We start from the raw sequence: 24,387 nt of genomic DNA on the forward strand, positions 1-24,387 counted from the left end.
AAAGTAAGGAAAACAGACAATATAGACAGACAAAATTTAAAAGTAAAGGAATGTCAAGCTCAACTTAATCACATAAAAAACAACAGCAACTTAATCACTGGCCAAATTTGGTAAGGGTATTTTTTTATCTGGAACTAACACAAGAAAGTAAGAGATATAATGTGTTCTGATCAATTTATCCAAGTGACCTGAAGCCTTTCCTTGCTGAATTTGGGCGAAAGGCTGTGCCATTCACAGCCAGACAATACTCATTAAAAAAAAAAAAGATAATTAAACCATCAGCAGCATTACAATTCAAGTTCCAATGAGTTTCATGTCATTTATTTTTAACACTGTGTACATTCGTGTTACTTAGAGGAACAGAAATCACTCAGTGTTTGTATGTGTCTGTGGGTGTGCATTCGCTCTTCTACCCACTCTCTTGGCCTGAATGGTATTTCTCCAAGCCTTTGATTGTTAGTGGTGTTTGTTCATACGCTGGGGGCCATGGAACGGTGTCTCAAATCTGCAGTTTTTCAGCATACCACCCCTTCCTAAACTAACTGAAACACACTCACGCAAATCTGAGGATGCATGAATCAGACATGACATATTTAACTTACATAACATCCGCACCAGAGGTTCACATTCGAACCATTATACAAAAGTGTTCTCTGTAAACATCCAGAAGGCTCTTGCAAACTATCCCTCCACTGTTTCCAGACCACCGGCAACTCCTGTTGTGTATGTATATAATGAAGGGTTATGAGAAGGAATGAGTGGTGTCAAAGATCTTTGTGTTTTGTTTTCCACCCAGTAACGAGTGAGAGATTCGTTGCATAGATTCTTTATCCCAGCAGCCAAGAGTCTACTAGCCAGCATTACACAAGGCACACTCCAACATAATTCCTGGCAATTAAACAAGAGCAAGTATGTTTACAGTATTAGAAACTTTCCAAGAAAGCAAAACAAAAAAAATAAAAATAAAGTGCTGTGTGAATAAACAACAGATTAGTTTAAGTTGTGAAAGTAGCATGTTTAAAATAAGAAAGGTTAAAATTGTAAGAACAAATTAATTGCGTCAGATGAGCATGACCCAGGAAGTCAAGCCACAAAACAGGAAGTGGGAAAGGGATAAAACGAGACACAGGATGGCTGAAGAAGACAGGGAGTGAGATAAACAACCTGAGATAAACTATAAATTCTGGAAGGAGCTAAACAAAGTAATTTGGAGCATCCCAGACAGAGAGAGAGAGTGGTGATTGGTGCACATTGTAATGGATATGTTGGTGAAAGAAACAGAGGTGAGGAAGAAGTGATAGGTTAGTTTGGCATCCAGGAAAGGAACTTGAAAGGACAGATGGTGGTAGACTTTGCAAAAAGGGTGGAAATGGCTGTAGTGAACACTTTCTTCCAGAAGAAGAAGGAACATAGGGTGACCTGCAAGTGCGGAGGTAGAAGCATGCAGGTGGATTACATCTTGTGCAGCCGATGTAATCTGAAGGAGGTTACCAACTCTAAGGTAGTGGTAGGGGAGAGTGTGACTGGACAGCATAGGATGGTGGTGTGTAAGATGACTCTGGTGGTGGGGAGGAAGTTTAAGAAGACAAAGGCAGAGCAGAGAACCATGTGGTGGACGCTGAGAAAGGAAGAGTGTTTTCAGCAAGAGGTGTGACAGGCTCTCGGTGGACAGGAGGAGCTTCCGGGAGAGTGGACCACTACAGCCAAGGTAATCAGAGAGACAGACAGGAGAGTACTTGGTGTATCTTCTGGTAGGGAAAGGGAAGAAGGAGACTTGGTGGTGGAACCTCAAAGTACAGGAAATCATACAAGGAAAGAGGTTATAAGAAGAAGTGGAACACTGAGAAGACTGAGGAGAGGGGAAAGGAATACATTGAGATGCGATGTAGGGCAAAGGTAGAGGTGGCAAAGGTCAAACAAGAGGCATATGATGAAATGTGTGCCAGGTTGGATGCTAAAGAAGGAGAAAAATATCTATACAGGTTGGTCAGACAGAGGGATAGAGATGGGAAGGATGTGCAGCGGGTTACGGTGATTAAGGATAGAGATGGATATGTGTTGACTGGTGCCAGTAGTGTGCTGGATAGATGGAAAGAATACTTTGAGGAGTTGATGAATGAGGAGATTGAGACAGAAGGAATAGTAGAAGAGGCAAGTGTGGTGGCCCAGGAAGTAGCAATGATAGATGAGGAGAGATGATAAAAAAGACACTGAAGAAGATGAAAAATGCAAAGGCAGTTGGTCCTGATGACATTCCTGTCGAGGTATGGAAGCATCGAGGGGAGGTGGCTGTGGAGTTTTTGACCAGCTTGTTCAACAGAATTCTAGCAGGTGAAAAGATGCCTGAGGAATATAGGAAAGGTGTGCTGGTGCCCACTTTTAAGAACAAAGGTGATGTGCAGAGCTGTGTAAATTATAGAGGAATAAAGTTGATGAGCCACACAATGAAGTTATGGGAAAGAGTAGTGGATGGTAGACTCAGAACAGAAGTGAGTATTTGCAAGCATGGGTTCATGCCTATAGAACGAGTAACACAGATGCATTATTTGCCTTGAGGGTGTTGAGGTCAGAAGGAGCTACACTATGTCTCTGTAGATCTAGAGAAATCCTATGACAGAGTACCCAGAGATGAACTGTGGTACTGCATGCGGAAATCTGGAGTGGCAGAGAAGTATGTTAGAATAATACAGGACATGTACGAGGGGAGCAGAACAGTGGTGAGTTGTGCTGTAGGTGTGGCAGAGGAGTTTAAGGTGGAGGTCGGACCGCATCAGGGATCAGCCCTGAGCGCCTTCCTGTTTGCAGTGGTGATGGATAGACTGACAGATGAGGTTAGACTGGAATCCCCGTGGACCATGATGTTTGCAGATGACATTGTGCTCTGCAGTGAAAGCAGGGAGCAGGTGGAGGAACAGTTAGAAAGATGGAGGCATGCACTGGAAAGCAAAGGAATGAAGATTAGCCAAAGTAAAACAGAATATATGTGCATGAATGAGAGGGGTTGGGGGGGAAGAGTGAGGCTACAGGGAGAAGAGATAGCAAGGGTGGAGGACTTTGAATACTTGAGGTCAACAGTCCTGAGCAACGGTGAGTGGGGCAAGGAAGTGAAGAAACAAGACGAAGCAGGTTGATACAGGTGGAGGAAGATGTCAGGTGTGTTATGTGACAGAAGAGTCTCTGCTAGGATGAAGGGCAAAGTTTATAAAACAGTGGTGAGGCCAGCCATGATGTATGGATTAGAGACAGTGCCACTGAAGAGACAACGGAAAGCAGAGCTGGAGGTGGCGGAAATGAAAATGTTGAGGTTCTCTCTAGGAGTGACCAGGTTAGATAGGATTAGAAATGAGCTCATCAGAGGGACGGCCATGGTTAGACGTTTTGGAGACAAAGTTAGAGAGAGCAGACTTGGATGGTTTCGACACATCCAGAGGAGAGAGAGTGAGTATGTTGGTAGAAGGATGATGAGGGTAGAGCTGCCAGGCAAGAAAGCTAGAGGAAGAACAATGAGAAGGTTGATAGATGTAGTGAGGGAAGACATGAGGGCAGTTAGTGTTATAGAGCAGGATGCAGGAGATAAGCTTACATGGAAAAGGATGACACGCTGTGGCGATCCCTCACAGGAAAAGCAGAAGGGAAAAGAAGAAAAAGAAAAAGAAAAAATGCTATATAAATAAATTTGCTTTGATCATTTGACAGCATTTGAAACAAATGTTTCAAACAAAACTGTTAACACTATGAGTGCAAACAAATTGTGGTTTTGAACTCAATGCTGTGAATTGCGCATTTTCACAAAACTGATATTCTCACCCCTCACAGTAAGTAGTTAACGTTTTGCTTTTCACATTTGTCTTCATCGTTTATTTATATCAATGGAATTAACCATGGCGGCACGGCGGACGACTGGTTAGAGCGTCAGCCTCACAGTTCTGAGGTGCGGGGTTCAATCCCCGTCCCCGCCTGTGTGGAGTTTGCATGTTCTCCCCGTGCCTGCGTGGGTTTTCTCCGGGCACTCCGGTTTCCTCCCACATCCCAAAAAAACATGCATTCATTGGAGACTCTAAATTGCCTGTAGGCATGACTGTGAGTGCGAATGGTTGTTAGTTTCTATGTGCCCTGCGATTGGCTGGCAACCAGTTCAGGGTGTACCCCGCCTCCTGCCCGATGACAGCTGGGATAGGCTCCAGCACGCCGCGACCCGAGTGAGGAGAAGCGGCTCAGAAAATGGATGGATGGATGGATGGAATTAACCATGAGTTTAACCAGGATTTTGATTGATCTAATACCAAAAAAACCTCCACAAAAAACACAACAACCTTGGTTTCGTTAGAATGTTCAATCATCAAATAATTTCCCAGACCAAATATTCACGAGTGGGATAGTTTCTCGAAATCTTGAAAAATTACAAATAACCGCCCTACATTTCAGGTGATTCCTCGAGTACCTTCCTTTAGGCCCCAGGCCAAGTTACACCATCCCCGGCCTCCTGTAGATTTGTTCAAGCAGTTCCAAACTGCTACACCTTGGGTCACAGACCAAACATCTACGTGGGGAATAAATCTTCAGACAATTACAAGTAATAGTTCTACATCAGAATCAGAATCATCTTTATTTGCCAAGTATGTCCAAAAAACACACAAGGAATTTGTCTCCGGTAGTTGGAGCCGCTCTAGTACGACAACAGACAGTCAATTGACAGAACACTTTGAGACATAAAGACATTGACAAAAACAGTCACTGAGCAATTAATATTCCCATCTGCATTAATCATGGTTCTTGTTAATGGTTGTTGTTAACTTTGTTATCCCTCATCTTTTGTTTTCATGACAACAAAACAAACAACAACAAAACAAAAGAACAACAACAACAGCAGCACTGAAAGATCCAGATACAGTGCTATTTCTGTCAATATAAATTATAAACATCAACTTGGACTGGTCTTGGATAGTTAGATGGGAGGACATCTTTCCAATACAAAGGGATCTATCAATTATACTTCAGAGATGCTGACATTAACTCGTTGCTCTGTTTCTGGGGCCGCTGGAAGTCAGCCAGAGGTCGGATGAACTGGGTCCCCCACCATCGATCGCCAACATAAGTGCAAAAGTCTTCCTCTTTTATTTTCTTCTTTGGACAGTCTTTGATCCAAGGTCTATCCAATGTGCCTTCTTTCCTCCTGTTGGAGCCCGCTTGTGAATCTCCTTGGATAAGACAAAAAAATGGCTTGCTGGTTTTAGACATCTCAGAGAAGTTACACCAGAGTTATGGAACAATAAAAGAAAATACTATAAAGGAAATGCATTAAACCTTATAAATGTTAATATAAGTAATCTTGCCAAGTCAATACTCACTGGGGGACTGAGAGTTTTGACTCAACATACACATCCGCCCAAGGTCATGACATGACCTTTCTGTCATGGTTTTGATTACACCACTTTCAAACAGCAGCCTTCCACTTAAGTCCTCGTGGGCCAATTATTTCTACCTACTTTCATATAATGAATTTAAAAGCACCACTACTATAAATAAGGGAAATTTTATGCAGGAGCTAAATGCATTTAGCTGATTTTGTCAAGTTTGGTTTAAACAAGTAAGGTAGCATGATGTTAGATGTCACTCTTCCTCAACAAGGCCAGCACTGATGCCCTGACATGAACCCTGATAGCATTCCATATCCTCAATGACGACTGTCCATCAAGGGCAGGATAGTTGTTTTTTTCCCCTCCACCATATGACACAGCTTCTCTTACAAAAAAAAAAGCACATCAGATTGTAATTCTCCTGGTACTAGCCATCGTGAGTGGATTGGTGCCCCACCAAGTTCAAGTCAATGAAAAATACCACTGCATCATCTATTCACATACTGTAAAAGCAAGACAGCATGAAGTGGGAAGTTCTGACTGTTGTTCAACGTCTGATAATCCAGTCACTGCTGTGTTTCCAGAAAGAGCATAGCCAATATTGCAGATTATCTAGTGCGGGACCTTCAGCACCCATGCGGGTGGAAGACATTTACTTGCTCAGCTGGGGGCTTACGGGAAGATACCGACAAACAGTGGGGAAAAAAGGACAACATTTACAACATTTTTGCAAAAACAAAACTCGATAGCCGGCGCACTTATTTTTAGTGTTACAAAGAACCAAGACAAACTCAATCATATAATTTAAAAAGATTGATACCAGCTTGTACGAGTTTGCTTTGGTAGAAACACAATAAAAAACATCTAAATCTGTTAACCAATGAAACATGTCTATGCTCAGTGAAATATAAAAACATGTCTATGCTCAGTGAAATATAAGTCACTGGTGGTGTAGTGTTACACTCGCCTGACTTTGGTGCAGGCAGTGTGGGTTCAGTTCCCACTCAGTGAAGGTGTGAATGTGAGTGCGAATGGTTGTCTGTGTCTATATGTGCCCTGTGACTGACTGGCGACCAGTTCATGGTGTCGTCTGCCTTTCGCCCAAAGTCAGCTGGGATAGGCTCCAGCGTCCTGTGACCCTAACCAGGATAAGCGGTGTTAAAAATGGATATATATATATATATATATATATATTATTATAATTTTTTTTTTGTGGTTGACGTAGTGGTCATTGCATGAAAAATTTCTTGTGGCCACAACATGTCAACATTTGTGTTGTTGCTTGTCCTTGCTCATCACTTACAATTGGCATCGGTGTTAGTCTGCCAAGTTCTGGCACTCCTGATTGGTGTTATAGAACAACACTGTTGTAGCGTTGTTTGGAGCTTCCCCACCAAACTGATATCAACACCTGCCTCACACCTTCAAAAAAATCTATTCTTGTATGGTAATTACAATTCAGTGCAGGAATGTTGACAATAGGAGCCACAGTGGCTCTTCAAAGGTGAAAGTGATTGTTTCTATCTTTTTTTTTCACAGCATGTTGCAAGCCAAATAGGGTCAAAGACAAGAAATATTGAACAGAGAGCCAAATCAAACTGAAACACTGACACAACATTGAAAACAAAGTAGGCACAGAGGAACTAAACTAGAAACTACATAGCTGTGATTACGAAGCTAAGTAACTCAGCTTCATTCAAAGCCATTTTGATACACTAGATAGATACTAAAACTATTTGGCATTAAACCAGATCTTCAACATCATAAACATATCAGCGCTCTTGTGTTCTATTTTGCCTGTGATTTGGGAAGGATTCCTTACCACTGGACCAGAACTTACATCTTCCTCTGTCATGGACATACGTAGTCGTAGCCAATACTTTGTAACTGACTCTATGAAATAGTGGTAGGTAGTGGTTAATGGTAGGAAATTGTGTAGGTACAGGTTCAAGAACACCCTGGTTCATTAACAATTTGGTTTACGAACAAAATTTTGAAATACATTTTGCCTCAATTGATGTATTATGCTTCAGTTTATGAACAATCTTGGCATCAGCTTGGAAAGTTCAGTTGTGCTTTCTCTCACGTTGCATAAACATCACGCATTGGAGGTACTGTATCTATGTTTTTGCTTGAAATTAGCCCTCAGTGTAGCTCAAAAGAAAAAAATTATAGAAGAGGTAGAGAAAATGTTGCCTTCGCGTTATGCAATAGCTAGATATATAGCCTCTTTATTTCAAAAAGTCTGAAGCCTGCCACACACCGAGCGGCGTGGCCGAATGCGACTGAACTGGACAATCGAAAACTAATTACAGTCGGCGACTCACACCCACGCACCTGGCGATTGACCCTCACACACAAACCAACGTGCTGCATCGGAAAAACTGCAACCCCTGGTGTTCTTGTCAATGTTTTGTGGAGCCACATATGATCATTGTATTAAACCACAAACAACATGGCACGATTGTCAAGAAGAAGATTTCACTGGCTATGTTGTAATAATACAAAGAAATAAAATGGGCGGAACATCTGGGAATTAAGTTTGTGATCTGAGGTTCCACTGCACATGTGTGTAGATTCTCAGTCATCCAGGTCATTGTAATCCGGGGTGATTCTAAAATCATAGGTTTAGGGATGCTGAGCTCCCACACCGGCGAGGTAAATGCCACTCGTTTGTTCATTTTACACAATTTCATTCCCATGTTCATGAAGGAGAACCATAACACATTTTGGGAAAGTCTACCGTATGACTAAACCATCAAATCTGATAAAGGTTATTTAAATGTTGAGCCACAGCAAAAGAGGAATGGCTTGGAATCATAAAATAAACATGATAAACCAACTAAGTTCACAGGGGAGACAACTATTTTGGTACAGCAGCACCACAGAAATTGACTTTGGTGAACACTTTGAATACTACATAAAATCCTTTCTTTGCTTCTCCCTCACTCTGTGTCCTAATAGGAGTTATAATGTTATTGGGCATCGAGTCCGTTAGCTTGTCAGTAGCAACTTGACTTTAACGCTAACACATGCACACGACACAATGACTAGCTTCTCTCATTCTCTTCTCACAGGGGACAGTGATGCTGTCTCTGACCACCTGAAACATTTCCTATCTGCAAAAAACATCAGCTAACTCCTACTTAACAATATCAAACAGTGCACTACAATTAAATGGAATAAGGCATGGCATATTGCATGGTAATGACAACTGTGTTTGGTATTGAGTGGGGTATAGTTAAGAAATGTTCAAAATATCTTGGTTTAAGACAGGTACTTAATCCCTGACTGTATAACACTGGAAGGCAGTGTATTGTTCTGTGCAGCTATAGCGCACTCAGAGCCCATTCATGGTGGAGCAAGCCATTTTTGAGGCAAGGGGGTGCTGTATTTTTGTGGTTAAAATATTATTTCTAGCATGTTCAAAAAGGATGAGGTAAAACCAAAAATAATAATAGTCACTCAGATTTTGCTGGGATTTAATTTAGGGATGATTGAGCGCGCCCCAAAATGGTCTAGAAACACCTACAATATGTGATCCGCAAACTTTTAATCTAGGCAACTGGGCCCTTCTTGGTTGTTGAAGACATTTCACCTTGAATCCAAAAGACTTCATCAGTTGTAAATTTTAGGTGTGGACCCTCCCATTTATGTCTTTAGTGGGTGTGTCCCATGTGGACCTTCACACGAGGGTTGTTATTGTTGTTGGTTTTATTTTGCCAGGTGTGTACTGCTGCTTTGAAAGAGGTATGAAAGAAGCCATTTATGTAAAACACAAAGGTATCCACACCTGAAATTTAGAAAGGAAGAAGCCTTTTAGATGAAAGGTGAAACGTCTTCAACAACCCAAAAGAGTCTACTTGCCTCGAATTCACTTTTGCAGAGTAAGTACAGTCGATGCATCTTGAATTGTAATTGAATTGTTGGTGAATAAACTTGGAAGGCAGTGTAATTTGTATGCACATGAATGCACCTATTTTTAAAGGAGCCCCTTTTACTAAAAAGTAACTCCCCACTTCAGTTCTGCTTCTTATAAAGCTTCCATTGTTCTTTCCATTGTTATTCTGTGATTATATTGAAGGGGGACTGATGCACTGCCATTAATAGCAGGGCACTTCCTTTCTATGAATCTGAAACTGTGTGCGAAGGTTTTAAGTGTTTGTGTTTGATTGAATCGTGAATTTGAATTTAAATGCATTAAAAAGTGCCATCGAGCAAGGAATACTCTTATGCGAACACTGATTTGTTGTAAAGTGCTCACTTATTCTATAAGTATCTCAAACAATATAGAAGACAGGGAGGCAATCATGGCCCTTTTTTGTCCTACCAGAGAACTTCATTCCTCCACTGTGATCACAATGGTATTGTAGAGCTTTGGTCCATTTGAGAAAGAATTTCAGTGGCTTGTAAGATTTTACTGCAGAGCTTCACTCTACTACAATGAAAGAACACCATTCTCTTTGCTACTATTGATGCTAACCATATTCGCATAATACATTCAACGTTACATCATCATGACATTCTGAAGAATTATTTCAGTAAAATGACCTATCACCCAATCTCTCTCTCACTCTCTCTCTCTCTCTCTCTCTCTCTCTCTCTCTCTCTATATATATATATAAAAACATATAACAGTGTTTTTAGTGTTCTGCATGATGACAATAATGAGAGACAGCTGCCCAATATTTAATTTTCATTGCTTTAATCAATTAGATCATATACCATATTAAATTACTATTTTGGATCTAATTTTGTTTTCCAGGACTTTTTTTTTTCTTTCAGATTTTGCGCACTGCTGCCAAATGAATGGGTGTATTTAGCTTTTCAAGAAATCACATTATATTTTAGCATAACTGAAGAAACGATGAACATTTAGTATTATGCTCCAGCACTAGCTACCCACCATTAATTGATTTCCACTTTACATATATATATATATAAAAAAGACAATAAATTATTCAAAACAAGTTTTGTTTTCTCCCCCCTTCTGGGATTTTGCTTGATTTCTGCTGATACCAAAAAGTCCCCCCCCCAGCATTAATTTACTTGATGTTCCACAGAAATAACAGAAATCAATATTTTTTTTTCTTTAAACATAGTATGGAAGTAAGATATTTATTAATCCCTAGAGGGGACATTCAAGTGTTATTGCAGAACAAGGTAAACAGCACACAGAATAAAATTTACAGTAACATTAAATAGAGTAAATATTTTAAGTGGAATGTGACTTTAATAGCAGGAAATTTTAAACAGGTATTGAGTCTCTGGTTGAATCTATTGGTTGAGGTTGGTGTTAAGGGGGGTGTTGTGAATAATTCTGACCCACACTGCTGTTGTAAAACCTGATGTCGCAAAAGGAGCATCTGAAGCGCTCAGTTCTGCTCATGGGTAGAATAATGTGCTTACTCTTGGAAAAAATGTCTTTTTTTGTCAACTCATGAATGTAAACATGATCTTAAAAAATAGATTCAAAACGAACAATATAGCATGCTCGTCGTCGTCAGTGCCCAACCCCATTGGGGGCTTGAGGCGAACCATGTTTAAGTGATGTGGGCCCACTTTTCTCTATCTCAACCGGTGCTCCAGAGCACTCTTGCACCATTGAAATTGGGTTGACATTTTTTAAAATATATTTTCCTTTGCGGTATAAGTCTCCAATTTTGCTTTTCTGATGTGGTGTCCGGTACATCTAAGTTGACGTTGTTCAATTGTTGTCATGAGCTGTCTTTCTTGATTTGCACATTGTAAAACGTCTGTGTTTGTGATCAATGTATGAAATCTTGAACATACGTCGGTAAAACCACATTTCTGCCGCTGTGATGTTTCTCCATTTTTCTGCTGTGAACGTCCACAATTTACATCCACATGTCAAGACTGACGACAGACACAGTTCTTGAGAAGGCGTGTAAAAGCCCATAACGTAATAATGGTCCATAACATAATAACTAGCCAATAATGTAATAAAGGTCCTGAACCTATAATCTAAAAATGTTGATGAAAAAGGGCAGGGCTGGGGATTGAACCCCACTCCTCAGAACTGTGAGGCAGACACTCTAACCAGTCGTCCACTGTGCCACCCTGTCTAATGCACTTTTGAGTTATAGTTTTTGAGTTATGTGGGGATTTATACAAAAATCCGCATGAAAGCTGTGTTGTGCTTTTCAAATGCTATTTTTGCTTTGTTGGTATACATTTTCTCTACAAGAAGATGTGTCCTTCTCAGCCTCTCTGCAGGGTACAGAGTCCTTTTCGTTCCTTCATGAATCTACCCGGATTCCTGCATGGTTGCAGTGTTCTACATGGCCCATCTTTGGCTTCCTGTGGCTTCAAATTCCCAGTTGCTGGCACATATAGCTGTGAGAGCTGCATCTGTATACTGTACCTTCAGGCCAAGACTAAGCCAAGCAAAGCATCCAAATATTACATTTTGTCACAACTGAGTGTTTGGCTTCAATTTCGCTCCATCAAGCTGTCCTAACCACATGTGGCCGGCATCCTGTGGTAGAATAATCTGCTTCATCCAGTTCATATTTTCTACCTCATGCAGAAAAGAAATTTTTTCATCCATCCATTTTCAATGCCGCTTATCCTCACAGGGGTCGCGGGAGTGCTGGAGCCCATCCCAGCTATCATTGGGCAAAAGACGGGGTACACCCTCAACTGGTTGCCAGCCAATCGCAGGGCACACATAAACAAACAACCATTCGCACTCACATTCACACCTAGGGGCAATTTAGAGTCGTCAATGAACCGACCATGCATGTTCTTGGGATGTGGGAGAAAACCCACGCAGGCACGGGGAGAACATGCAAACTCCACACAGGCGGGGCCGGGGACTGAACCCCAGAACTGTGAGGCAGACACTCTAACCAGTCGGCCATGCTCTGTTTGTAAAATAATTAAATAATAATAAAAAACAAAACGTCAGCCACAGAAAACCAAAATAAAGTCATGCATTGGCGTAGTTTGGCAAAAAATAAATAAGAGGAGATGAGTGGGAGATCAGATTTCTGCCACCAGGCTGTGTGGCTGTGGTACATTTTTTAAACACTAGATGACAGTAAGACATTTAAGAGGAGTGATAAATCTTTGTGACAAATGAATTGTGAAACGGGGAAGGAAAAAGTCATGGGGAGATTGAATAGATAAAACCTAATGTATGTAGCATATATCCTAAAAAGACTAGGTTTTGCTGCATTCTTCAAAGACACAAATCAACTTCAATTTTCCACACTTTCATCTGTTTTCTTGTCTTCTGCATCTGTCTTCCTCTCACACCAGTCATTTCCTCATCTTTAAAAAACTGCCCTCCTGGAATTTCCCCTCATGTTTGCCTATAATCACAGTTACTTTTAGGCTATACCGGGGAAAGACTGCATAATGTAAAATTCAGAATATCTCCAGGACAATACCTGTCAACAAATCCCCCAAAGCTGTAAAGTGAGACTAACGCCTGGACATTGAGGCCATGCCCTAGCACAATGTTAGTGGTTCTGTCCAGCTTCAGCAGTTTCAGCCTCGTGACTGAATGACAGCTGCTGTATATGGTCATGTGCATGGTGAAATTACTTGAAATTATACAATGTGAACTGGACATGCTAACGAGCATGCCTTTTAACTTCAAGGACATTATTTTATGCAATGTAATGTTATGACTGCAATTAGCTGGTGAACAGTCCAGGGTGTACCCTGCCTCTCACCCAATGGACGTGTCAGTCAAATGTGACTTGCTGTAACAAGCTTAAACCTATCACCACAGAACCTTTGAGTGTGAATCTTAAGTGTATCATAGTAGCTAGCGGAGCCATATAGTGGCACGAGTGTTTGTGACAGCTGGCAAAACGCCTTGTTGACATCAAATAGTGTTCTCTGGATCTCGACTAAACAAAGAGGATGTGGGAGTTGGAGGCACAGTCATGCACGAGTGCAGTCTTGCCCACGTTTGAGTGAGACAAATTGCATTTGAAGGATTTATTTTAAATCCCTCACCCAATGATACCTCACATATATATGATATGTCATATTACGGGAGCTAACGATGCGCCAACTGTTACTTCACTTTGAAGTTTCAAGCGCACTTTAATTTTTCCTTGAGACTTTGGCTTAAAAAAAATGTACATTTGAAAATATAATTGCTCCAACTACATTAAAAGATAATTTAGTCATAATTGGAAATTGTAAAACAGCCTGTTACATTCAGAAAATATATTTTTTTGTGATTTCACACTCTAAAATGAGAGTGTTGAGAGTTCAGTTGAAAGAATGAAAGCGTTTGTTCTGGAATCTCAGCTTGGGCCTTTCTTTGCCGAGTTGCATATAGTGCACGTGCGATCATGAGTTTTTTTCCTGGTAAAAGAAAAACAAATTGAATGGCAGTGACTTCTCAACATTCAGAACCAAAACAAGCAAACTGAATCAATCATTTTTATAGAAGTGATGCATTAAAAGAATAAACGTGTGACCGGGGTTTTATGAGTCCGACCTTGTGAACAAGCAGATGACTGACATCATTTTTCAATTTATTCATCAGAAAATTGATATTTCATTATTTTTTAAGTTATAAATTTGTGTCTAATTAATGTCACACAATTTAGTCCCTTCTCCCTTATCATCTGTTTTGTGAATTAATACAAATCAAAAGTACACACGGTGTCTGACTTTTGCTAAGGATCTGCGTTTGTGGAAAAGCTAAAGTTGGATTCCTATTTATTTTGGTAACGTAGGCCTGGTACACACACAAAGACAATCGGGCTGTTTTTGTGACGATTTTGCCCCTTCCCGACCAAGCACGTCAAATGCCAGACAATCTTAAGTCTTATAAAATTATGACAAAAATTCGGCGGACGACTGGATAGCACATCTGCCTCACAGTTCCGATGACCCGGGTTCAAATTCGGCCTCGCCTGTGTAGAGTTTGCATGTTCTCCCTGTGCCTGCATTGGTTTTCTCTGGGTACTGCGGTTTCCTCCCACATCCCAAAAAAACATGCATGGAAGACTCTAAATTTCTCATAGGTGTGAATGTGAGTGTGAATGGTTGTTTGTTTATATGCGCGCTGCGATTGGCTGGCGACCAGTTCAGGGTGTACCCCACCTCTCGCCCGCAATCAATTGGGATAGGCTACAGCACGCCCGCCACCCTAGTGAGGATAAGTGTTACAGAAAATGAATGAATGCATTCATTCTTAATGTGTGTGGGGAAGAGCAGAGTCATGACGCCGAGATTATGACGTGGAACAGAATATATCCAATCAAGAAGCACCCTGACTCAGTAAAAGGAAAGGACCATAAATAAAAATAAGCATGTCTTACCCAATGTATAAAAGTGGGTTCCCCAGACGACAAGAAGTATCTTCCAAACCAAGTCGTTTTTTGAGGACAACGACATTTTCCAAGGCTCCGGTAACCTTTCTTCTTCTTTGGTTTTGTGAAATCACGTGTGATTACGCAACATTTTGAGTGTGGTGTTCTGTGTTGATATTATCAGACCATACCACACACGATAGAACTAAAACTGTTAAATGGCATATTTTTTATCTGGATGTGTGGGGTCTGTCACAGATAAAAAAAAAAAAAATCTTTTAAGACTTTTAAAGTCTTAATGTGTGTACCAGGCCTTGAGTGCGGCAGTGTCTTATGAAATCACTGTTAAAGGAATGTTTTTTCCACAACAAGACAATAATATGAGAAACATTGTCTCAGTAATGACATTTTCTTGTTTGTTGGAACACATTGTTGAGCTAGCAGCCTTGCTGTCATCCGCAATGTGTTCTTTTCTTTGGCGTAAGACTTAGTTTTCATAGTAGCTTCCTACATTAATGCATTAAATTACAGCATACTTTATTTGCAAGATTAAATAGTGCTGCTTCCTTGTGATTTAGGTTAGAAAATAACTATCACACCGCACCAGAAACAATCGCAGCCTACTTGTGTTTTGTCAATGGAGAGTCACCCAGTGTCAAAGGTAAGAAATATACAAGCTTTAAGTAAAATATACAGAAGAGCACAATTAGCTGTCGCCTGGAAAATGACCCATAAGCAGGACTTTAAATATGCCTGTATTAGTATAAAGGGCCAGTAATGTTAATATACTGAGCATAAAGTATTTACTAATAATTTATTGTCTTAATGCATTAGTGCAAAAACATGTGGTTGTTGCACATTTCATAGGTTTAATGACTGTAGCACCACTCAGCTAGCCCCAAGGCCTGAGATAGTCACAAAAAAGAGAGAAAACCTTTCATCAAATTGTGCATTCCTTATACTGTATATTTCTGATTTATTGTTGCAGTAATAAAATGTAAAAGTTTGTCCTTCACTTCGAAAGTCATTTTTTTTTAAATGTGAGAACATGACTTTTTTTCAAAAGGTTTCCAGTTTGATAGGAACTGAGGGAAGCTGTCTGGTGTGTTGCTCAAAACAAAAAGTAATGTCTCCCCAAATCAGACCTCTTTGACATTCTGCTGGAGGGTCCCGATACTGGTGGGCTTTCATTCATGAGACATCTGACATCAAGTCATTCATAGATCAGAACGACGCTCAACATGGAATGGAAATGGAGACCATCAGAGTGTGGATATGCATGAAAAAAGTATGAACAATTTGAATGACTTGGTCTTTTGTTGTCAATACCATGTTTCCAGAGAATTTTGAAAGTGGAACACAGCCTGTCAACACTTCAGGCAGTTATATTCAGGCTGCTAAAATGTGTGAAATAGATTAATGCAATGTGTTCTTACTTAAAACCTTGTTTTTGAGTCATTCAGTGACAGAGAATTTGATTTAGAGACGGGTGGATCTAAAAGTGTGCAATAAACTGAAATAAAAATTCCATGTACGTCCTAAACATTCAGCACACAGTCAGCAGACAGACAAGACCAAACGAAAAACCAAGCAACAGACGAAACTGCAAAAATCTAACAAGACAGCATAGAATATGAACTACGTACTAAACATACTCATGAAACAACATGATAAACAATGGCAGGCAAGGAGCAGACTGGATGAAAAAACAAGAAAGGACAAGGCAATTGGAAACAAGGAAGGCGACTGATCAAACAGGAGGCAAAAACGAGAGGCACAAAAGAGAAACTCTGTTCAGGAAGTGTCAAATCCAAAATATCATACTGAATGAAAAGTCAACCAGCAAAATGTGACTTTGAAACAGAAAAATAAACACAGCTATGAATCATAACCTTCTCAGTGGAATAAATTAAAAAGTGCCCTCTAAAAATCTCATTACTTCAAATCCACAGCCTTTTATAAACTTAATTTGTAGATTTCTTTCTCTGTTCTGTACTGCAAATCCAAATATGCAACAATCTGTATGACAACTCAAACAAGCCCTATGCATGCCCTGCTTTTCTGTTGTCCACTTTCATGTTGTTCAGTATAAGAACACGTGTTAGCTACTAATGCATTAGATAGAGATGTAAAAGGCTGTTTTATAAGATGTGTATAGGCCACGATGCAGTGTTGTAAAGTGAAGCAAAACGGTCATCAGGTGTTCACAAGTTCTGGAGGGAATTTCTAAAGTATCAACATAATGTAGGTGTAAGCAATAATCTTGCTATGCTCTGCAACATGTAAACAGGATTTGGAATTGACGTCGGTGTAAATGTGCATTATTGTAGATTTTAAACATTTTTAGCTGCAGCATCATGAAATAAGGAACAGAGACAGATTTCAAAAAAAAATGTTAAATTGCTTACCGAACTTGGCCCCATGTGCTGCATGTCAATGTTTTAATTCACAAATGTGTAGCTCTTCTTATCTACGCAATGAAATGTAGCTGTTGCTGCCTGAACACCATCTCCATTGCCAAACTAATCCCCAAAGTTTTGAATGAACAAAGTTTCTGCCAACAAATTATACAGTTCACTAATAATGCGACAGATACACAGTAGAACTTCTAAAGTCGAACACGAGCCGTTACGTGATTGGATTTAGGATCAATTTCACCCATATAAATAAATGGAAATTGAGTTAATCTGTTATGTGCTGTATATAGTCACCATTACTATTATTAACTGGACAGGCAGTGTTTAAAATATCGCCATTTAACATTGTAAACTAAAATACATGTGTAAAAAGAAGTAAACTGCTTTTAAGCAAAACTTAATATATATATATTGTGTCTCTCACCCCGGTACACACATAAAGTCAATCAGGCTCTTTTTGTCACAAGGCTAATTTTATGTCTTATAAGAGTATCCTAGAAGGGTCAAGTGGATTTGTCACAATTTTAGGGTCCGAACGAGGTCGGGGTCGACGATCTTAAATATTGAACATGACCAAAACTCTTTATGTGTGTTGGAGAAGCCGACTTCTCCTCGAGTCAAGATGCTCCAAAAAAAAAAAAAACTAAACATAAAACAAAACCAAAAACAAACAAATATGTCCTCCCCGATGTCGTATTTTGTATAAAAATGGGTTTCAAAGCAAGTCTTTTTGACGACAATGCTGCCGCCTGCGGTCCCGTCGGAAACACTCGGCAACGACTGACGCTTACCCGTACACGAATGCTCGTTTTCGTTTTTGTGAGCTCAAGTGTGATCGTGTGAGATTTCGAGATCGGCGGTGGAACAGAATTTTTATGTGTGTAGTGCTCTGTGTTGAGATTATCACACATCAACACAATACGACTAAAACGATGACATGTCTGATTTTCATCTTTATGTGTGGGGTCTGTAGCAGATAGAAATCTTTTAAGATTTGAAAAATCCCTATGTATGTACCAGGCTGAATATATTTAGCGACTATCAGCTGTAAAATGAGGATTACTGAAGGTGAATACCTAACTTCATGCATTCAATGATTTAACATGGAATGTTTCACAGTACAGTACTGTACATGTATGGAAGTTAAAGGGAAGTTTGCCATTTCCCAAAAATCACTTTTGCCATTTTTTTTTGTAAAACTGTCACTATGACCTGATTGTAGTATTTTGTGTACATTGTGATCTTTCTCTGTCACTATTATTTTGGACCTAACGCTTTGGCCATATAGTGCCGTACTACTGAACTGAATTAGATGAGTTGTGTGTTACATGTTCCCGTTTGTAACCACCTTGAAATGTTTATATGTCCATAAGTCAGACAGTATGTGCCCTTCATAACTTAATATGGTGTCCATTTCTCAAAACAACGAGCAAAGCTAGTGTACTCCCCTCAGACCCGCTATCAAGCAACTGCGTTACATGTATAAACCTAGATTTGGAGAGTACAGTCAATTAATTTAGCAAAGGCTGCAAGCTTTATCCTTGCCCTAAGTCGTTCCCTTTTCTCTTGTATGTAGAGTTCAATCATCAGAGAAAAGGTAACTGAAACATTCTGGAAAGATATTTATAGTTCAAGCTCTGACTCTGCAGTACAAGGTTCAATCTCAGCACAAAAAAAGGTGGGGTGACGAGATAATTACTGAAAAGTAAAATAGACCCCAGAGGTGGTTGCAGCAATCAGTTGAACACTGAGGGGAGAAGCAGAGGAAGGGCATCAAAATGGTGCAATGGTTACATCCTGCAGTGAGGAAATCCCATTCACTGAATAATCTGACACACGTGCTTTGCCATAATGGCAATACATTACACTTTGAAAGAGACTGATACCGTTAAGTTACCTAGCAAATTAATCACAGAAATCATCAACACATTCATTTGTTGCATTGTCTTTCTTACTGTTTCTGTCTGGTTTTCACTGAGCCATCTCTGTGGGTGGTTGGCACGCAAGAAAACCAGGAAACTGCCTATCCAGAATACACTACATGAGTAAGGTGCTTTGATGGAAGTCTTTGTGTTCTGAATACATTGTGTTTCTGATAGATATGAGATGAACCGATGTGCGGCAGGAGAAAAACACATGTTGAGCAGCATAGAGAGAGTCAAGGCGGACCCATTTGGATGAGAAATGCTTGTTTTGGGAGAAAGTCCAGATCAGAATGAAAGAGGAGATGAAGGACTGGGGGATAAGAGGCAATCTGATATACAACATTGGAGGGCTGAGTCAGTGGAAGCACACAACAGAGACAAAAGTACAAAAAAAGAAGAAAAGCTTGCAAGTGTTTGTGTGGGAGCAGCTTTGCAACATGTGTCAGTTTGTTTATGAAACACTGATAGCAGGCTGCATGTGCATTTGTGGCAACGTGGTGTGGTGTGGTGTGGTGTAGTGTAGTGTGTGTGTGTGTGCGTGTTATGTACCGTGGATTGTGGCACCAGCACTCGATGCTCTCGCTCTGCTTCAAGGACAGTGACAGGTAGAGAACGTGAGGGTGAAAGACAGAAAATAGTCAGCCAACCTCTCCTACTCATTTCACTGGAGTGTCATGTAAAACCCTCAGTTGCATTTTGTTGTTCATGTTCTGTTTCTGGCACAAACTCACTGTCAGCCAATCTTTTCTCTTCTTTATATAACTAAAGATGCGTGTGTGCGCGCGTGTGTTTTTGTGCGTGCGTGCATGCGTGCGCGTGCGTGCAGGGGAAACCCGCCACAGTGAATGAAATCTCCAGTGACAAATTGTATATTATTACAAATTACAAGTTTCATATAAGCCTTTTAATACCAATTTGTGATACTGCACTTTAGAGAAGTGCAGGTATTTTCTTATCATTTATTATCCACACACAGACACACACACACACCTATCTCGCATGGACTGCTTGCGTGTCGTGAACAGCAGCCCATTAATGAGCGAGTTCTTGGGTGGACCATTTACACTCCATCCCTACACTCATGATCCTCCAATGTGCTCAGCAAGAAGCATTATACCCAGAAATCATTGCAGTGATATTTTAAAACGACAATATTGTAATTGTAGAAAATCAACCGAAAAGGTTGACCTTTACTTCCATTTGTTCCTGTCGATATTGTTATGAGTGTGTGCATTAGCTATTCATCGGGCTGAGGTTGGTATTAGTGAATTTATTTAATAAAACTCTGAATGTAGCTTGTTTTTTAAACAGGCACTTTCCGGGCACTTCCTATATACAGTATTCTCAAACCATTTGGTGAGTTACCAAATGTGTGAGTTACATATCCTGTACTCAGTAAGGGTTCTGTTTCTGCTATTTTTTTGGGTATTTAAATATAGAAATAAAAAGTTCAAATTTAAGTTCAAACTTTTACAATTAACCTTTTACAACTGTATTTATTTAGGTACAATTTTAATTTAGCTTTTGTGTACAATACATTTTTAATTGAATCATTTAAGTACAGTTTAAACATTACAAATCGTTTTCGTTGAAAACATGCAAATGGTGTGCAGGATCAGTGAAACAGCGGGAATGCCACTGGACTAGCAGATTTATATACGCTAAACATTCAATAAAAGTTGCATTTTGAAGAACTTAACATGCTCACCTGTGCCGCTGTGCATGGATTTCAGGATGACTAGACTGTAAATGTCTCTTCCGGTCGGTCATGCTTCTAAACACACGTTCTCATGCACTCGCAGCCATCGATATAGTGTAGATAGTTATTTTATATTTACACTGTATATCTCTATGACCACGGCTGCTGCATTCAGTCTCAAACTGGCTACGTAACTTCCTTCTCACGTCATTCTAATCGGTTCTCTTGTTACCTTCCGCCTCTTCAAACAAATGTTGTTCTGATAAAATCTCAACGTCTCGTTTTTGCTAGAAAAAAAAGGTTGTTGACTATAACCATGATGAGCATTTTTTTGTCAACAAAATGAACACTAAGATGTTTGTTACTTTTTTCACCCGCCACGGATGATGACACTACGTAAAAAAGACACTGAGAAAAGTATAGTAAATTCAACTGCAGTTGAGATTTTGATTGAGTGAAATCTTGGGGTCTTGTAAGGCTGCAAAAACAGGGATAGCACCGACATGGAGGAATGTGAACCAGAAAGCATTAAAAACAATAAACAGATTCAGAGAATTAAGATATTCCTCACGAAGAGCATTATTTAAGAATATTGTTTGATGCCGTTGGCAACAAGAATGATTTGTGGCAAATGTTTCTTGTGCCCGTTTAAAACCACCATCTGGAAAAAAATAAAAATAAACAAATGTGTACTTTTTGAATTTTTAATACCTCCACCAAGTGCAAAGGCAATATAGTAGTTTGTTTGTTATCATGATTACACACTAACTACACGACCATTTCCCATGAAAATGTGTGGATGGATGCCACACAATAACGGGGAAGAACAAAAATACAGCGCTCCCCATCTTCCGTCCATTTAAAAAAATAATACTATCCTGCTTGTCTTCGTTTGGAGCCTATCCCACCTGACTTCTGAATCTGGTCATTTCAATTCTGGCTGTTTTTGCTTTTGCCAATCAATCCCAAACCAGATTATGATATACTGTGGTTTGGCGTAGGATGAACTGAATCATACCGATCAAAGTAGTTTTTCTGCGCTTCTTATCGCCGCAGATATATTTGCTGCTTTCTTTTCTACTTCTCTCCATCTTTCATTGCTGATTGCTCCCACTGCCAGCTCCCATCACGCTTTCCATTCTCCCACTGACCTCTGACATGCTTCTTGCACTGTACTCCATGAGGCTCCACTTCGTTTACTTTGCTATATTGCATTACTACTCTTGGCTGCCTTTTTAAAAAAAAAATTTTTTATATGTATGTTTCACATGATTTCTGCTTCCCAAATACACGCTTATTAAAAAAAAAAAAAATCAGACCAAACCTGTCCTCACTGACTACATTTGCACAACACTCAACAAATCCACGTCACTACTCACTTCTCAATTATAAATGTGCACATCAATAAATCTGCAGACACAATTAAATTGCCTGAGCTGCATAATTTATGCGTCACTGTTGGAAGGTTTTCACCTGTCATCCTGATTTGCCGAAGCAAAAACTGCTTTGCTGCACCACGTGTCACACTAGCATTTGTGAAGGGAGAGGCACAGCACTAAAACAGCAAAAACCTCCTGCAGCGTGCATGACTAGCAGTTGGGCTACCGGAAGAGCCCCTGCTGAGGCTACTGGCCTGCTGTAGGTTTGCTAATCGAAGTGACAGAAACAATGGTTAAGTCAGTACAAGAAAGCTGACAGTATTGTAAAAAAAGAAACTGATTCCCATCTGTATCTTATTCAGGTAATCAAAGCATATGGCAATAAGGCGATTTTAGGGCTCATCCATTTCAAACAAATTTAAAATATGAACAATTGGAAAATGTCAGAAGAGATTAAGTAACTCAGTAAAGAAGTTGAGCCATGCCTCAGAAGGCTCTAGATCTGGTCCAATGTGCAAAAACTGCAAAGGGCTTTTGATTTTATATATTTTTGTATTCAAAATACAAGTTGGAATGATTTAGGGGTATGTATCAGTATTTTTATTTCTTTGAGCAATTTGTGATAAAACAGTTCTAATTTTAAGTTTATTTGTATAGCCCTTAATCACAGAAGAGTCTCAAAGAGCTTCACATGCCCACAGTTGGTGATGATTAACGACTAATCTAAACCCCCCCAATGCGGCAAGGAAAAAACGATATTGGTCACTATAATAATCTTAACATTTTCTATTGTTTCATCACAACTCTTAAACAAGAGCATTTTGGAAAACTGTCATCATGTGTACTTTTGTTGACCATTTGGATTTGTGTTTGCATTGTGTTTTATTCTGATTTGGTTAATTTCATGTTGTTATCTGGAGTTTTGTGTTAGTGCCTTCCTTCTCTGCCCATTCGTTTCTTGCCTCCACCTGGTCTCATGCACCTCATTTTCCGCATTCGCTCTCTACATCCACTTGTCCTGTCTCGGTGTGTCTTTTGGTCTAACTCTGTCTCTGGACACTGTTGCAAACCCTGTCGTTGATCATGTAGTCTGTGCTATTGAGTCTGTCCCCTGTGTTGTTTGTGCTCCTAGTTTCACAGTTTTTGCACTTGTTAATTATGATGAAAAAAAGGACTTGAAATTGACTCATCGTATACAGTAACTCTGGATGAATTTAAGACAATTATGAGCGACAGAGAAATAAATTCAATTGGATTTTGTGCTTGCACTGTATAATCCCACTTGTTTTTCCAGAGTGTTTGTCAGAGGTGGGACCAAGTCATTGCTTTGCAAGTCACGAGTCAAGTCCCAAGTTTAGTTTTTGTCCCTTCAAAACCAATCGATAGTACATTTTTCAGTTATTCTATGAAAAATGATACAACATGCTATGACTTACTTTTTCTAACATTATTTCTGAAGTGACATTAAATAGACCTGTCACAAACGAAAATTTGCAGTAGTGCTGCAATTAGTATATGGAGTATCCTACTGACAATTCCATCTAATAATGAAGTCATTGGCTAAAATCTATTTTTGTTGGGCCAAAGAGCAATTATGAATGCACAAGAGAAAATGATACATTTCACTCAATAATGAACAACCAATTGGTTTCTTCTTTTAGATCATCAACAATATTTTTCTTAAATTCACATTGTGCATATAGCAGGAAACTGCATTTTCTTGTCTCCAAACATTTCGAGTGAGACAATTTTACACATAAATAAAAATAAATAAAACAAATATAAATAGGTTTCAGTTTAAATTTGGCATTTCTTGTATCAAAAACAAGGCATTAATTTAAAAAAAAAAGGAACACAAGTTTGACATCTTGTTATAAAGGCACAATTTTATCCAATTGTGGTATCTCACTAGCGGGCACTACATGAAAATACGACATAAACAACAGGCAGAGAAGAAGAAAAGGACACTCAGAATGTTGCTTCATGAATAGATGCTAGGTGTGTGCTGATAGGTAAATAAAGTGCATGAAAAAAATATAAATACAAGACTGATTCTTGAAAACACTACACTGACTAAACCAGACTATAATGAACAGGAAGCCCAAACAGCGGACGGCCGACCCGCCGTTTAACTATTATTGTCAACACTCACACAGCTAGCTACAAACGCGAACGAAAACGAGCATACTTGACGTCAAGCCGTGCGATTCGCACAATGCAATGTAGAATTTTTATTTTGTTGCAATAATTAACTGTTAATTATTGTTATGTTAATTGTCATTGTCGTGTCTGTGTGTGTTGCCAG

General features: G+C 39.6%; 2 long non-coding RNA genes across 2 annotated transcripts in view; one reads left to right on the top strand and one right to left on the bottom strand.

The window, feature by feature from the left end:
* Nucleotides 1-24,387, top strand: part of LOC133482571 (uncharacterized) — a 102,698-nt gene that overhangs the window by 52,692 nt on the left and 25,619 nt on the right. The gene's annotated exons all lie outside the window — the stretch shown is intronic.
* Nucleotides 4,588-24,387, bottom strand: part of LOC133482573 (uncharacterized) — a 65,260-nt gene continuing 45,460 nt past the window's right edge. Inside the window, exon 2 of the long non-coding RNA XR_009789838.1 lies at nucleotides 4,588-5,198. This is a non-coding gene — a long non-coding RNA (uncharacterized LOC133482573). The remainder of the gene's footprint in view (nucleotides 5,199-24,387) is intronic.

The sequence above is a fragment of the Phyllopteryx taeniolatus genome, chromosome 8, assembly GCF_024500385.1.
Source record: "Phyllopteryx taeniolatus isolate TA_2022b chromosome 8, UOR_Ptae_1.2, whole genome shotgun sequence".
Classification (NCBI taxonomy): Eukaryota; Metazoa; Chordata; class Actinopteri; order Syngnathiformes; family Syngnathidae; genus Phyllopteryx; species Phyllopteryx taeniolatus.